The sequence below is a fragment of the Dromiciops gliroides genome, chromosome 3 (genome assembly GCF_019393635.1).
Source record: "Dromiciops gliroides isolate mDroGli1 chromosome 3, mDroGli1.pri, whole genome shotgun sequence".
NCBI lineage: Eukaryota > Metazoa > Chordata > Mammalia > Microbiotheria > Microbiotheriidae > Dromiciops > Dromiciops gliroides.
This window is the reverse complement of record NC_057863.1, coordinates 641188276-641200628: the sequence shown is the minus strand read 5'-3', so window position 1 is coordinate 641200628 and position 12353 is coordinate 641188276. Positions and strand designations below refer to the sequence as shown.

General features: G+C 47.5%; 1 long non-coding RNA gene across 1 annotated transcript; it reads right to left on the bottom strand.

Moving 5' to 3' along the window:
- Positions 1-5569: 5569 nt before the first annotated feature.
- LOC122745900 lies at positions 5570-9126 on the bottom strand. The gene is made up of 3 exons (XR_006355501.1): positions 8886-9126; positions 6440-6481; positions 5570-5871 (listed from the first exon to the last, which is right to left on the bottom strand). It is a non-coding gene; the product is annotated as an uncharacterized LOC122745900 (long non-coding RNA).
- Between the last annotated feature and the right edge of the window lie 3227 nt (positions 9127-12353).

Here is a 12353-nt window from a genome sequence, read left to right as displayed (position 1 = left end):
AAGAGCTCTATTTAAATGTTGGAGATGAGTCATAAAATGCCTGAAGTGGTGCTTAAACCCAGGTCTTCTGGCACACCTATGTGCCCAGGAGTGTCTCAGGCTCTTCAAGCCAAGGACACCCAACGAGCTCCCTTTGCCTCAGTCCTGCCCATCTTCCTGCCCTGTATGGTAGAAGTTTTTTGTTTTTGTTTTTGTTTTTTTTTGAGCAGATTCTCCTGGGATCATAGGATTCAGAGCTGGGTGGCTTGAACCTTAGAACAGGGAATGTCAGAGCTGGGAGGGCTCTTAGAGTGTCAGAGTTGGAAGGGCCTTTAGAATTTCAAATGTCAGAATATAAAACATTAAACAGAGTTGGAAGAACTCTTAAAACAGAGAATGTTATGTCCTTAGTATGTAAACTATCAGAATATATTGCATAGAATGCTAGTTCTAGATAGTACCTAGCTCATGGCCATTTTTAATTCTCCCTGAATTAATATCTGATTTATCAATTACTGTTGTGGAAGTCATTGAATGAGTGCAGTGTGTATTCAAGTGCACTCACACCTCTGTAATGTACATGGGAGTTCCTATGCATGTAGTATTAATACAGCTAGGTCTTTGCCTATTTCAAAGTAGTGAAGTTGGGGGATGCAGTGGATAGAGACTGGGCTGGGAGTCATGAAGAACTAAATTCAAATTCTTCCTCAGATACTTAGCGGCATGACCCAGGGCAAATCATTTAACTTGCCTCAGTTTCTTTATCTGTAAAATGGGGATAATGACAGCACCTACCTTCCAGAATTGTTGGGAGGATCAAATGAGATAATAATTATAAAGCACTTCTGTATAAATGTTAGTGATTATTATTATTATTATTATTAAATGTGTCTGTGTCAGTCAATAAACATTTTTATTAAGTGCTTATGATGGGCTGTGTACTGTGCTAAAAGGCTGAGGATTAAAATTCTAAAAAGACAGAAGTCCTTGATCTCAGGGAACTTACACTCTAATGGAGGAAAAGAAGACATAAAACAGATGAAAAAGAGTCAGGGAAGGTATCTGTCTCAACAGCATGGTGGGATCAGAGAAGTCAAGTAGGAAATGAGGAGAGTGTTTGTACCTATGTGTTATCTATGTCTATGTCTATATCTTTGTGTCTGTGTCCATATCACTGTCTCTGTCTGTGTATATATCTGTGTCTATGTCTATATCTGTGTCCATGTCTGTATCTTTGTGTCTGTGTCTGTATATCTGTGCCTACGTCTAGTGTATATTTCTATATCTTTGTGTCTGTGTCCATATCACTGTCTCTGTCTGTGTATATATCTGTGCCTATGTCTATATCTGTGTCCATGTCTGTATCTTTGTGTCTGTGTCTGTATATCTGTGCCTACGTCTAGTGTATATTTCTATATCTTTGTGTCTGTGTCCATATCACTGTCTCTGTCTGTGTATATATCTGTGTCTATGTCTATATCTGTGTCCATGTCTGTATCTTTGTGTCTGTGTCTGTATATCTGTGCCTACGTCTAGTGTATATTTCTATATCTTTGTGTCTGTGTCCATATCACTGTCTCTGTCTGTGTATATATCTGTGCCTATGTCTATATCTGTGTCCATGTCTGTATCTTTGTGTCTGTGTCTGTATATCTGTGCCTATGTCTAGTGTATATTTCTATATCTTTGTGTCTGTGTCCATATCACTGTCTCTGTCTGTGTATATATCTGTGCCTATGTCTATATCTGTGTCCATGTCTGTATCTTTGTGTCTGTGTCTGTATATCTGTGCCTATGTCTAGTGTATATTTCTATATCTTTGTGTCTGTGTCCATATCACTGTCTCTGTCTGTGTATATATCTGTGTCTATGTCTATATCTGTGTCCATGTCTGTATCTTTGTGTCTGTGTCTGTATATCTGTGCCTACGCCTAGTGTATATTTCTATATCTTTGTGTCTGTGTCCATATCACTGTCTCTGTCTGTGTATATATCTGTGTCTATGTCTATATCTGTGTCCATGTCTGTATCTTTGTGTCTGTGTCTGTATATCTGTGCCTATGTCTAGTGTATATTTCTATACCTTTGTGTCTGTATACATATCTGTGTCTATGTCCATGTCTGCATCTTCATGTCAGTGTCTATGTCTGTGTCTAGACCTATACTTGTATCTATATCTTTGTTTCTATATCTATGCCTGCCTATTCCTGGCCAGTAGGTAGAGAGTCGTATGCCTAAAAGTGTATAGAAAATAATTGTGTAGGGGCAGCAAGGTGGCACACTGGATAAAGCACAGGCCCTGGATTCAGGAGGACCTGAGTTCAAATCTGGACTCACACACTTGACACTTAGTAGCTGTGTGACCTTGGTCAAGTCACTTAACCCTCACTGCCCTGCCAAAAAAAAGGGAAAAAAAAAAAGAAAAGAATTGTGTGTTAACTCCATCCCCCAGGTTGCAGAATGCAACCTGCCTACAATTTCATAAATAAATGTTAGTTAGAGTGTTTTCTGAGTCACAGAAGTAAAATCATTTGCCCCTGCCCTCACAAGCCAGTATATACAAGTCAATTTTGTCCTGCAGTCAGGAAACACCTGCTAACCATAAGGCGGCGGTGGGCTCCCTTCCCCTGCAGGTCTTCAGACCGAAGGGAGATGATTGGCCACTTGTTGAATCTAGTACAGTAGAAACCTCTTTCAGGTTTGGCTTGGACTAGCTGGCTGCTGTGGTCCCTTCTGTAAGTCTGAATGAATGACTGAATTTCCCAGAACCTGGTTTCCTCGGGCTGGACTGAGCCTGGCCTTCTGAGGCCACAGAACTTGGTGAGGTCTACACTTGTGCTAGAAGTCACCTCCTGAGCAAACGGTCTACCTCATCCCTGACCATCTCAATCTCAAAATTAAGATCAAAGATTTAGAACTGAATGAGACCCTAGAGGTCAGGTAATTCAGACTTCTCATCTCAGAGGTAAAGAAAGAAGTCGAAGGGGGAGAATTGGGAGGAGCAGGGAGTCACACAGAGAGTAAGTAGCAGAGGCAACATTTGAACTCAGTCCGTCTGACTCCAAAGGCATTGCTCATTTTACTTCACCAGTGGGAAAAATCTGGGTCCCACAAAGGCAAATTCATCATCCCTCTTCACTGATGTGGGCGCTGAGACTGAGGATACGGGAATATCAGCGTGCTCTAAGTGGCATTCTGTAACATCCAGTCTTTTTTTTTGCAAGGGGTTAAGTGACTTGCCCAGGGTCACACAGCTAGTAAGTGTCAAGGGTCTGAGGCTGGATTTGAACTCAGGTACTCCTGACTCCAGGGCCGGTGCTTTATCCACTGCGCCACCTAGCTACCCCAACATCCAGTCTTAAAGAAGTGACTGGAGAATGCAGGGAGAGGTAAAGTGATTTGCTCAGGGTCACACAGCTAAGGAATTATCTGAGGCTGGATTTGAATTCCCATCTTTTAATTCCAGGCCCAGTGCTTTACGCACTATGGCACCCCTTAGCTGCCTCAGTGATTTGGCCAGAGTCAGGGCCACAGAGGTTATGTGTTTGTGTTTGTGGTGGTTTTTTTTTTTTTTTTTTGGTGAGGCAATTGGGGTTAAGTGACTTGTCCAGGGTCACACAGCTAGTAAGTGTCAAGTGTCTGAGTTCAGATTTGAACTCAGGTTCTCCTGACTCCAGGGCTGGAGCTCTATCTACTGCACTACCTAGCTGAGGTTATGTATCAAAGGCAGGACTTGAACCTATATCATCTTTTTTTTTTTGGGGGGGTGAGGCAATTGGGGTTAACTTGCCCAGAGTCACACAGCTAGTAAGTGTTAAGTGTCTGAGGTCAGATTTGAACTCAGGTCCTCCTGAATCCAGGGCCTGGTGCTCAATCCACTGTGCCACCTAGCTGCCCAGAACCTATATCATCTTGACTCCAAGGCTGGCCTGGCCCTCTAACCACTGTACAACACTGCTCCTTGGGAACTTTGGAAGAGGAAGAAAAGGTCATAGAGGCCACGGAATCACAGAACCAAAGAGTTAGAAAGGTTCTAAGAGGCCATCTATTGTAATCCTCTCATTTTATAGATAAGGAAACTGAGGTCCAGAGAATTTTCACAACTTGCCCAAGGTCACACTTTTACTAGAAAGAATCAGGACTTTTAAAGAAGGTCTGCCTCACACCAGAGCCCCTTGCCACCACACCAAGCTGCCCCTCCAGTTTGATGGGTGAAGGGACCAGGAAAACTGGCATAGGACAAAGGAAGCAGGGAGGCCTTTCAGATGTGGGGAAGGAGATGTATGGAAGAATTGAGGGAGAGGGGCTGGGACAGGTGGGTTGACCTGAGCTCAGGAGTTCTGAGCTCTAGTGAGCTAAGCTAACTGAGTGTCTGCACTAATGTGGGTACCAATATGGTTGCCTCCTGTGGGTTCAGACTTCTACCCCTAAGGAAGGGTGAACTAGCCCAAGCTGGAAAAAGCGGGGTCAGAACTCCAGGCCCAGAGTGGTTGGAGCAGGCCTGTGTGTGGCTGCAGTACTTTCAACCTGGGCAAGCTAGGGAGAGCCATCCTCAATAATAATAAGGAGGACAACAACAATAATAGTGATTCTAATTGGGAACATCAGGAAGGGAGTGAAGAGGAATGACCTCCAGGCCCTCCCCACACTTTCCCCTCCCTCCCTCAGGCTGACGATCTTGAGAAGGTTCCCCACTGGGAAGTGAAGATTGGATGGTGTCATCCCTGGGGGAGGGGAGGGCATAGGGCATGAATATTCCCAGATGGGAGCCTGGGGATGGGGGATAACTGGTACCACTTCTCCTGCACCATCAGCTCTCAGGTCTTGGTATAGTTGGCAGGCTGGCCTGCACACAGGATCAGGGGCCAGCTTGCTGTCTCCTTAGGTACTTGGACCCTGGGATGGGGCAAAGGTATAGGGCTGTGGCTGGCCCGGGAGCAGTAGGCATGACTGGGGCCTCAGTGGTCCCCCTTCCCCAACTGGAGAGTCCCATGGGTACCAGGGAGAAGATGGGTGGATGGCAGGCCTCCAGGGGACATGAACACCCAATCTCTCCTTCAGCTAGAGGATGCAGGGCCTCGGTGAGAGTAGGAGGAAGAGATGAGGCATCATGGAGGGCTGGGAGGGAGGCAGGAGGGCCAGGCTGTAGACGGCAGGCCACCTACTGCCCTCACCAGTTACAGCATTTGGGGGCGGGGCGGGGCAATGAGGGTTAAGTGACTTGCCCAGGGTCACACAGCTAGTAACTGTCAAGTGTCTGAGGCCGCATTTGAACTCAGGTCCTCCACAGCATTAAAAAAAAAAATCCATACCTACTTTGTTTCATTGAAAGAATTAAGTTGTTTGTGAAGATACCCAATCATGTCAGGGCCATTGCTTGGAGGGGAATTGATTGGGTCTGGAGAGAGAGGGCTCGGTGGTCCCCTCCCCCACAGGTCATGCCCCACAGTTTGGGCCCCTCTGGCTCCAATTCCTATGATTGATGCTCCAGGCATGGGGCGGGATTTTTCCCAAAGTCCTTTAAATATTTAGAATAATGAGACTCGTAGACTTGGAATAAATAGCGGAGCCAGAAGACATTTCTTCCAATCCTATCTTTTTATAGAGAAGGAAACCAAAGCAACGGGGTCACACTCAGTGACCTCCAAGACTCCTTCCAGCTCTCTCGATCCTTCTCTAATCCCGTGGTCCTCTGGGTCTTTTCACAGAGCAGGACACGGAAGCCCATAGAAGGGCTCGCAAAGTCCCACAGAAAGCTCCAAGGTAAAATCAGGGGCAGGACTCTGGTCTCCGGTCCTGGCGGCTCCACACCCTCTTCTTCCTCACCCCAGACACGCCCGTCTGAGTTCTGCTCTAGCTCTTGCCCCTTAAGGATTCACTCAGTCGGAAGATCTGGAAATAAATGGGATCAAGAACAGAGAAGGGAACGGGAATAAACATTTATACAGTACCTACTTGTGCTAAACCCTGTGCTGTCTTTTTTTTTTTCTTTTGAGGCAATGGGGTTAAGTGACTTGCCCAGGGTCACACAGCAAGTAAATGCACTAAGTCCTTTTAAAAATATATTATTTCGGGGCAGCTAGGTGGCGCAGTGGCCCTGGAGTCAGGAGTATCTGAGTTCAAACCCAGCCTCAGACACTTAACACTTACTAGCTGTATGACCCTGGGCAAATCACTTAAACCCAGTTGCCTCACTAAATATGTATATATGTATATATATATGTGTATATATATATATATATATATATATATATATATATATATATATATATATATATTTCATTTGGTCTTCAAAACAACCCTGCAAGGTAGGTGCTATCTTTAGCCCCATTTTACAGTTGAGGAAACTGAGGCAAACAGAGGTTAAGTGATACATTTGGGCAGATTTTTGAGTCGAGATCTGATGATTTTTTTTGTCTGATTCCGACACACATTAGCTGTGTGAACACGCACAACTCACCCCAGGCAACCCTAAGTCAGCGTCCGCATCCCAGTGGTGGACCTGCGGGAGTAAAAGGAATTTCTACATGGTCTTGGTTTCCTGCCCATCCCCCATCTGGGCCCCTCCCCAGACCCAGTCTCTCACTCCCGGGTCTCAGTCTCTCACTCCAGCCTTGCTTTCATCTGACAAGAAATGAAAGGTGACCCCCGACACGTAAATGAGGGAGGGGAGGGTGCTCTCTCTCTCCCTCTCTGTCCCTACTCCTCCCTCTAGCCCAGCCTCTTCCCGAGCCCCCACCCTCCTGACGGCCATCGGAGAGGACAGAAGGGGACAGGTGTGATAAAGGGGGAATCATTTCCCCAGTTAAGTGTGAGCAGATGGAGGGATGGCCAAGCTGGGCCAATTCCTCCCTGTCCCCCACCCCCAGCTCGGGCCTCAGTGGGTGGGGAGATGGAGCAGGCGGAAATACAGGGGGAGAGGATATTCTGGGCCCCAGCTCGTGGGGGTGTGGAGCAGAGAAGGATGGAACGTGGGGGTGATAAATCCGGACCTTTTGTGGGGTGACAAAGAGGGGAGGGCTGAGACCCATTAACGGGTCACGGGGTTCCACCCCCTCCTCTCTCGTTTCAGAGGTCAGTCATTCCCCAAGTGTTTATGAGGGCTTCTTTCTGCCCCCTGGCCCTGCCTCTGCCCCCTTTCCCTTGTCTCCTTCCCTTGTTTATTTCCTCTCCTCTCTTCTCCCCACCCCCTATCTCTGCCTTTCCCTATCTCCTCTCTTTCCTCTCCTTCATTTCTGGCCTCTTCCCTCCATCACCTTCCTCTTCCCCAGTGGAAATCTGAAGCTGGAAGGAAGCCTTCAGAAACCACCCAATCTCCCTCATTTTACAGAGGAGGAAACTGAGGCCTGGGGAGGGGAAGTGATGGCATCCGGGTGACTCAGCGGATAGAGCAATGGATCGGGAGAAAGTCAGCCTCCCACACACTAGCTCTGGGAGGCTGGGCAAGTCACTTCACTTCTGTCTGACTCAGTTTCCTCAGCTGTAAAAATGAGGACAGTAAGAGCCCCTGCCTCACACGGTTGTGAGGATCAGATGAGACAATATTTGTCAAGTGCTTAGCATGGGGGTCTGGTACATAGTCGGTGCTAAATAAATGCTCATTACCTGGATTCTCCTATTCTCCTACCCCCCCCACTTTGTCCTAAGTAACACACAGATGGCATCACCATTTGAGCTGCCCATTGTACCATTAGCCCTTCATTGGCTCCTCCTTGGATCTTTCCCCCACCTCCAGTCTTTCTCCATCATCATCTCTAGATTTCTTCATCATCATCTCTTTCTTCCCTATCTTTGGCTCTCCCCCAGGCTAGGTTATCTCTCTCTGTCTCTTCTCTGTCTGTCTCTATCGCTGTCTTTTTTCTATCACTCCTCTCTGTCTTTCTTTCTCTGTCTCTTACCTCTATCTCTCTTTTCTTTTCTTTTCTTTCTCCTCTGTCTCTGTCTTTTCTGTCTCTCTTCCTCTTTCTCTGTCTACTCTCCTGTCTTCTTTCTCTTCTCTCTGTCTCTCTTTCTCTTCTGTCTCATCTTTCTCGTCTCTGTCTCCCTCTGTCTTCTCTCTCCTGTTTTTTCTGTCTCTCCTGTTTCTCTCTTCTGTCTCCCTCTTTTCTTTCTGTCTTCTGTCTCTCTTTCTCTTCTCTGTCTCTCTTCTCTCTGTGTGTCTCTCTTCTCTGTCTCTCCCTCTCTCTATCTCCCCCCTCTCCTCCTCCCCAGTCCCAGTCTCTCACTTCAGCCTCTGCCCTCCTCTCGTAAATAAGGCGGCCCCGCCCCCAGCCCCCTGGAGGAGATTTACATGTGATTGGAGTTTAATGGGGCCCATCAGGCCCGCCAGCAGGTCGCCGGGGCAACCAAGCCTTTCTCCAGGTTTTCACCAGCCTGTGAGCGGCTGTCGGCGGCCAGTCCCAAGGCCAGCCCTGCCCTGCCAGCCCCTGGGGGGTCTCCAGGCCCTCGGTGCTCTGCCCGGCCTGAGCCCGCCTCCAGCCTTGGGGAATTCCCTCCTTTTTGATCCCAGGCCGGACTCCCCGAGTGTGTAGACGCACAAATACACACCGCCACACACAGATGATGCATATATACATAGATAACACGCAGTTGGAGCTAGCCACAGTCCCACACAATAGCAAGGCTCTGCCGGGACAAGCCAGCGCTTAGGCTCAGGTACTGCTGCAGCCGCGCAGACACACACGGCGGGACGCCCAGGGATACCTCCGGACCGAACAAATACAGACCCAGGATCATTCGACAAAGAGACGTACAAATACTCGTGCACACACATGGATACACGTAGACGTGTGTGCTGACACGCACTCACGAACACAGGACATGCGGACATAGGTGCACACGCAGGCCCCCACGCCCACCCCACAATTACATGCAGACACAAAGACACATCTGCAAGCCGCACGCACGTAGTCCCATCCACACACGTAGGCACACAGACCCCTAAGGTATGGCCAGATGCCCCGTTGAGGGGGGCTGGGTATGAGTGGGGGCGGGTCCCCACTGACACCCTCTTTCTCCTACACCCCCCCATCACTTCCTTCTCCTCCCCTCACTTTTCCGGAGTGTCAGGGGCGTCTCCAGGTCACCTCCGTCTCCCACCCCCACCTCCGGGCCAGGCGCCCTCAGCCTAGCTGGGGGAACGGGGGACGGGGGACGGGGGACGGCGGGGGGGGGGGGGAGGAGCGGGGGAGAGGAGAGGAGGAGGGGGAGGAGATGAGGGGGAAAGCTGACTATTTTTATCTGAGCTTTTGTTCTCCAGACTTTTCCTGCTGAATAATGGATGAAACACCTTCCCAGCCGCCAGCCAGGGCGGGGCAAAGAGGAGAGAGAGAGGGAGAGCCGGGCTTGGGCCGAGGCATCGGGTGGCTAGTGGGTCTCCTAGTGCCCAAGTGCTGGGGGACAGACTGGGGGTCCCTGGCCATTTGTGGCCAGCATGCACTCCTCTGTTAATCTTTTTCAATTATTTTTGAAGGTGATGGTCATCAGTCACTCCCCCAGACACCACCTTCTCCTCTCCCCAAGCCTTCTTCCCTTCATTAATTTCCCTGTCATTTATTTCTGTGTATGGTGTGTGTGTGTGTGTGTGTGTGTGTGTGCAGGAGGGGGTCCTCTGCAAAGGTGAAGATCTCCGTTGGATCAAGGCATCCTCCAAGAAAAGGCTCTCAGTTAAAACCAAATGCAGATTCCTCTAGTGTTCTCAGAACATCCCCCCCCACCCCCACTCTTTGCAGCCTCCCCCCTACTAGGCCCAGGGCCTCAAGTTCCAATCCACAACCCACCCCTCGCCTAAATCTCGCTTCGCATAGCTATTAACACATGCTGAGAGCTCACAGAATCATCAAATCCTAGATCTGGGGCCAGAAGAGACCTCAGAGAGGAAGGAGAGTGACCTACGACCACAGGCCTAGGAGAGCAAGGAACGATCCCACAGGTCATCCAGTCCAACTGCCTCCTTCTTTTTATTTTAACAAATGAGGGTACTGAGTCATAGAGTGGTTAAGTAACTCATGAAATCCAGTCTCAGCCACTTACTAGCTGTATGAACTGGAGCAACTTCCTTGAACCTCGGTTTGCTTCAGTTTCCTCATCAATAAAATGGGCATTGGTCATTGCATTTTGCCTAGCTCCAGCTTCCGGGAGAACCAAATGAGAAAAAAAGAAAGCGTTTTGCAAACCTAAAGCTCTCTACTCTGGCCGCTATTATTCTTATTCTTATTCTTGTCGTGAGGATGGAATAATAGGTGCTATATAAATGCTCATTGCTCCCTCTACCACTTACCACCCCCCTGTGCTAGACTCTTCTGCTTCCTTCAAATTTCCATTTTCTCTCTAGATTCAAGGGAGGGGCAGGTTCGGATGTCTGCAGTCCCAGGGTCCCAGAGAGCCCTTTATAGTCTGGGACGGAAAAGGCTATCCAGAAGTGCCCTTCCTTCAGCCCGTTTGTGTCCCTAGAGATCCCTGTCCACAGAGTGACTTTTGTTCAGGGAACCTGAGGCAGCTGGACAGTAGTGAAGAGAGACAAAGTCCCCAAGTTGGACTGCAGGCTCTGCTCTGTATGCCCCGTGTGATCATGGGCAAATCCCTTAAATTTCCTGCAAAATGATGACACCACAAGAGTCCTTCCAGGTCTGAATCTATGATGTCTTGAAAACTCCGTAGAACTTCCTGGAGCAATGAAGGCCAGCAGCTTCTATCTCTGATTTGTGGCCCCCTCCCCATAATGCTGACTTTGGGGCACCTCTTCTAAAGGCTCCTAGCCTTTCCTCCTCTCTTTTTCTGTTGCAGAGAGTGGGAAACAGAGGCAGAGAGTGGTCAGGGAAGAATGTAGATCTGAGGGCTTATCCTTGTATGCTGGGGGGCAGTTCTGAGATGATTCCCCAGGGAAGAGGAAGAAAGAGGAAGTCATCAGAATCTTAAAAGGAATCCCCTCTCCCTCCTTCATCTCCTGAGCATGGACAATGAATTATAATTGATTTGGGGGCTGTTAGATGGTGCAGAGGCTAGATCACCAGCCCTGGAGTCAAGAATTCAAATTTGACCTTACACACTAGTTGTGTGACCCTGGACAAGTCACTTAACCCTTAACCTCCCTAGCCTTATTTCACATTATTTACTCCCCTTCACTTGCAATTAGTCTTCTTTCTGTTGTTTTCTTTTTCTTTTTTTTTGGTGGGGCAATGAGGGTTAAGTGACTTGCCCAAGGTCACATAGCTAGTGTCAAGTGTCAAAGACCGGATTTGAACTCAGGCCCTTCTGAATCCAGGGCCAGTACTTTATTCACTGTGCCACCTAGCTTCCACAAAAGTATTTTATTATTTTCCAGTTACATGTAGAGATAGTTTGCAACATTTGTTTGTATAAGATTTCTAGTTTCAAGGGGCAGCTAGGTGGCACAGTGGATAAAGCACTGGCCCTGGATTCAGGAGGACCTGAATTCAAATGTGACCTCAGACACTTGACACTTAATAGCTGTGTGACCCTGGGCAAGTCATTTAACCCTCACTGCCCTGCAAAAAAAAAAAAAAAGATTTCATTTCAATTTTTTTCTCCCTCCCTCCCTCCTCCCCAAGACAGCAAGCAATCCGATATAGGTTATATATGTACAATCACATTAAACATATTTCTGTAACCACCTAGCTTCCAAATTAGTCTCCATTCTGGTCAAATTAGCTTCTTACTTTCTCCAGCCTCCATGCCTTTCCACAGGCTGTTTCTCCTCTCAGGTCTAGAAGGTTCACTTCTGCTTCAGTATCAGTCAGTCAATTGATAAACATTTATTAAATCTCAGTCCCAGTGCTAAACTCTGGGGAGGGAAAACCAGAGACAGTTCTCACCCTCAGGGAATTTACAATCTAACCAGGGAGACAATATGCAAATGACAACAAACAAGCCAAAGACACAGAATTAAGAGATATTGAGAAAGGCTTCCCTCAGATAGAAAGAAGATAGGGTTTTAGTTTCCTATAAGAGTCTTTGCTTTAAAAAAAAATTGTTTACAATTGCAAAAAATTTTTTTTAATTGTAAAAATTGTTTAAAATTAAAAAGTAAAATTTTAATTAATCTTTTATATCACCGGCATTTCCCAGCGGATACCTACCCCTTCCCCTCCCAGAGAGCTATAATTAAAAGGGGAAGAAATAATTTCAATAAAACCATACACCGGGGCAGCTAGGTGGCACAGTGGGTAAAGCACCAGCCCTGGATTCAGGAGTACCTGAGTTCAAATCCAGCCTCAGACACTTGACACTTACTAGCTGTGTGACCCTGGGCAAGTCACTTAACCCCTATTGCCCCCCCCAAAAAAAGAAGTCAAAGGAACAACAACCACACAAAGAAAACCATACACCACCTTCAGTCTATAACCATTTATTTA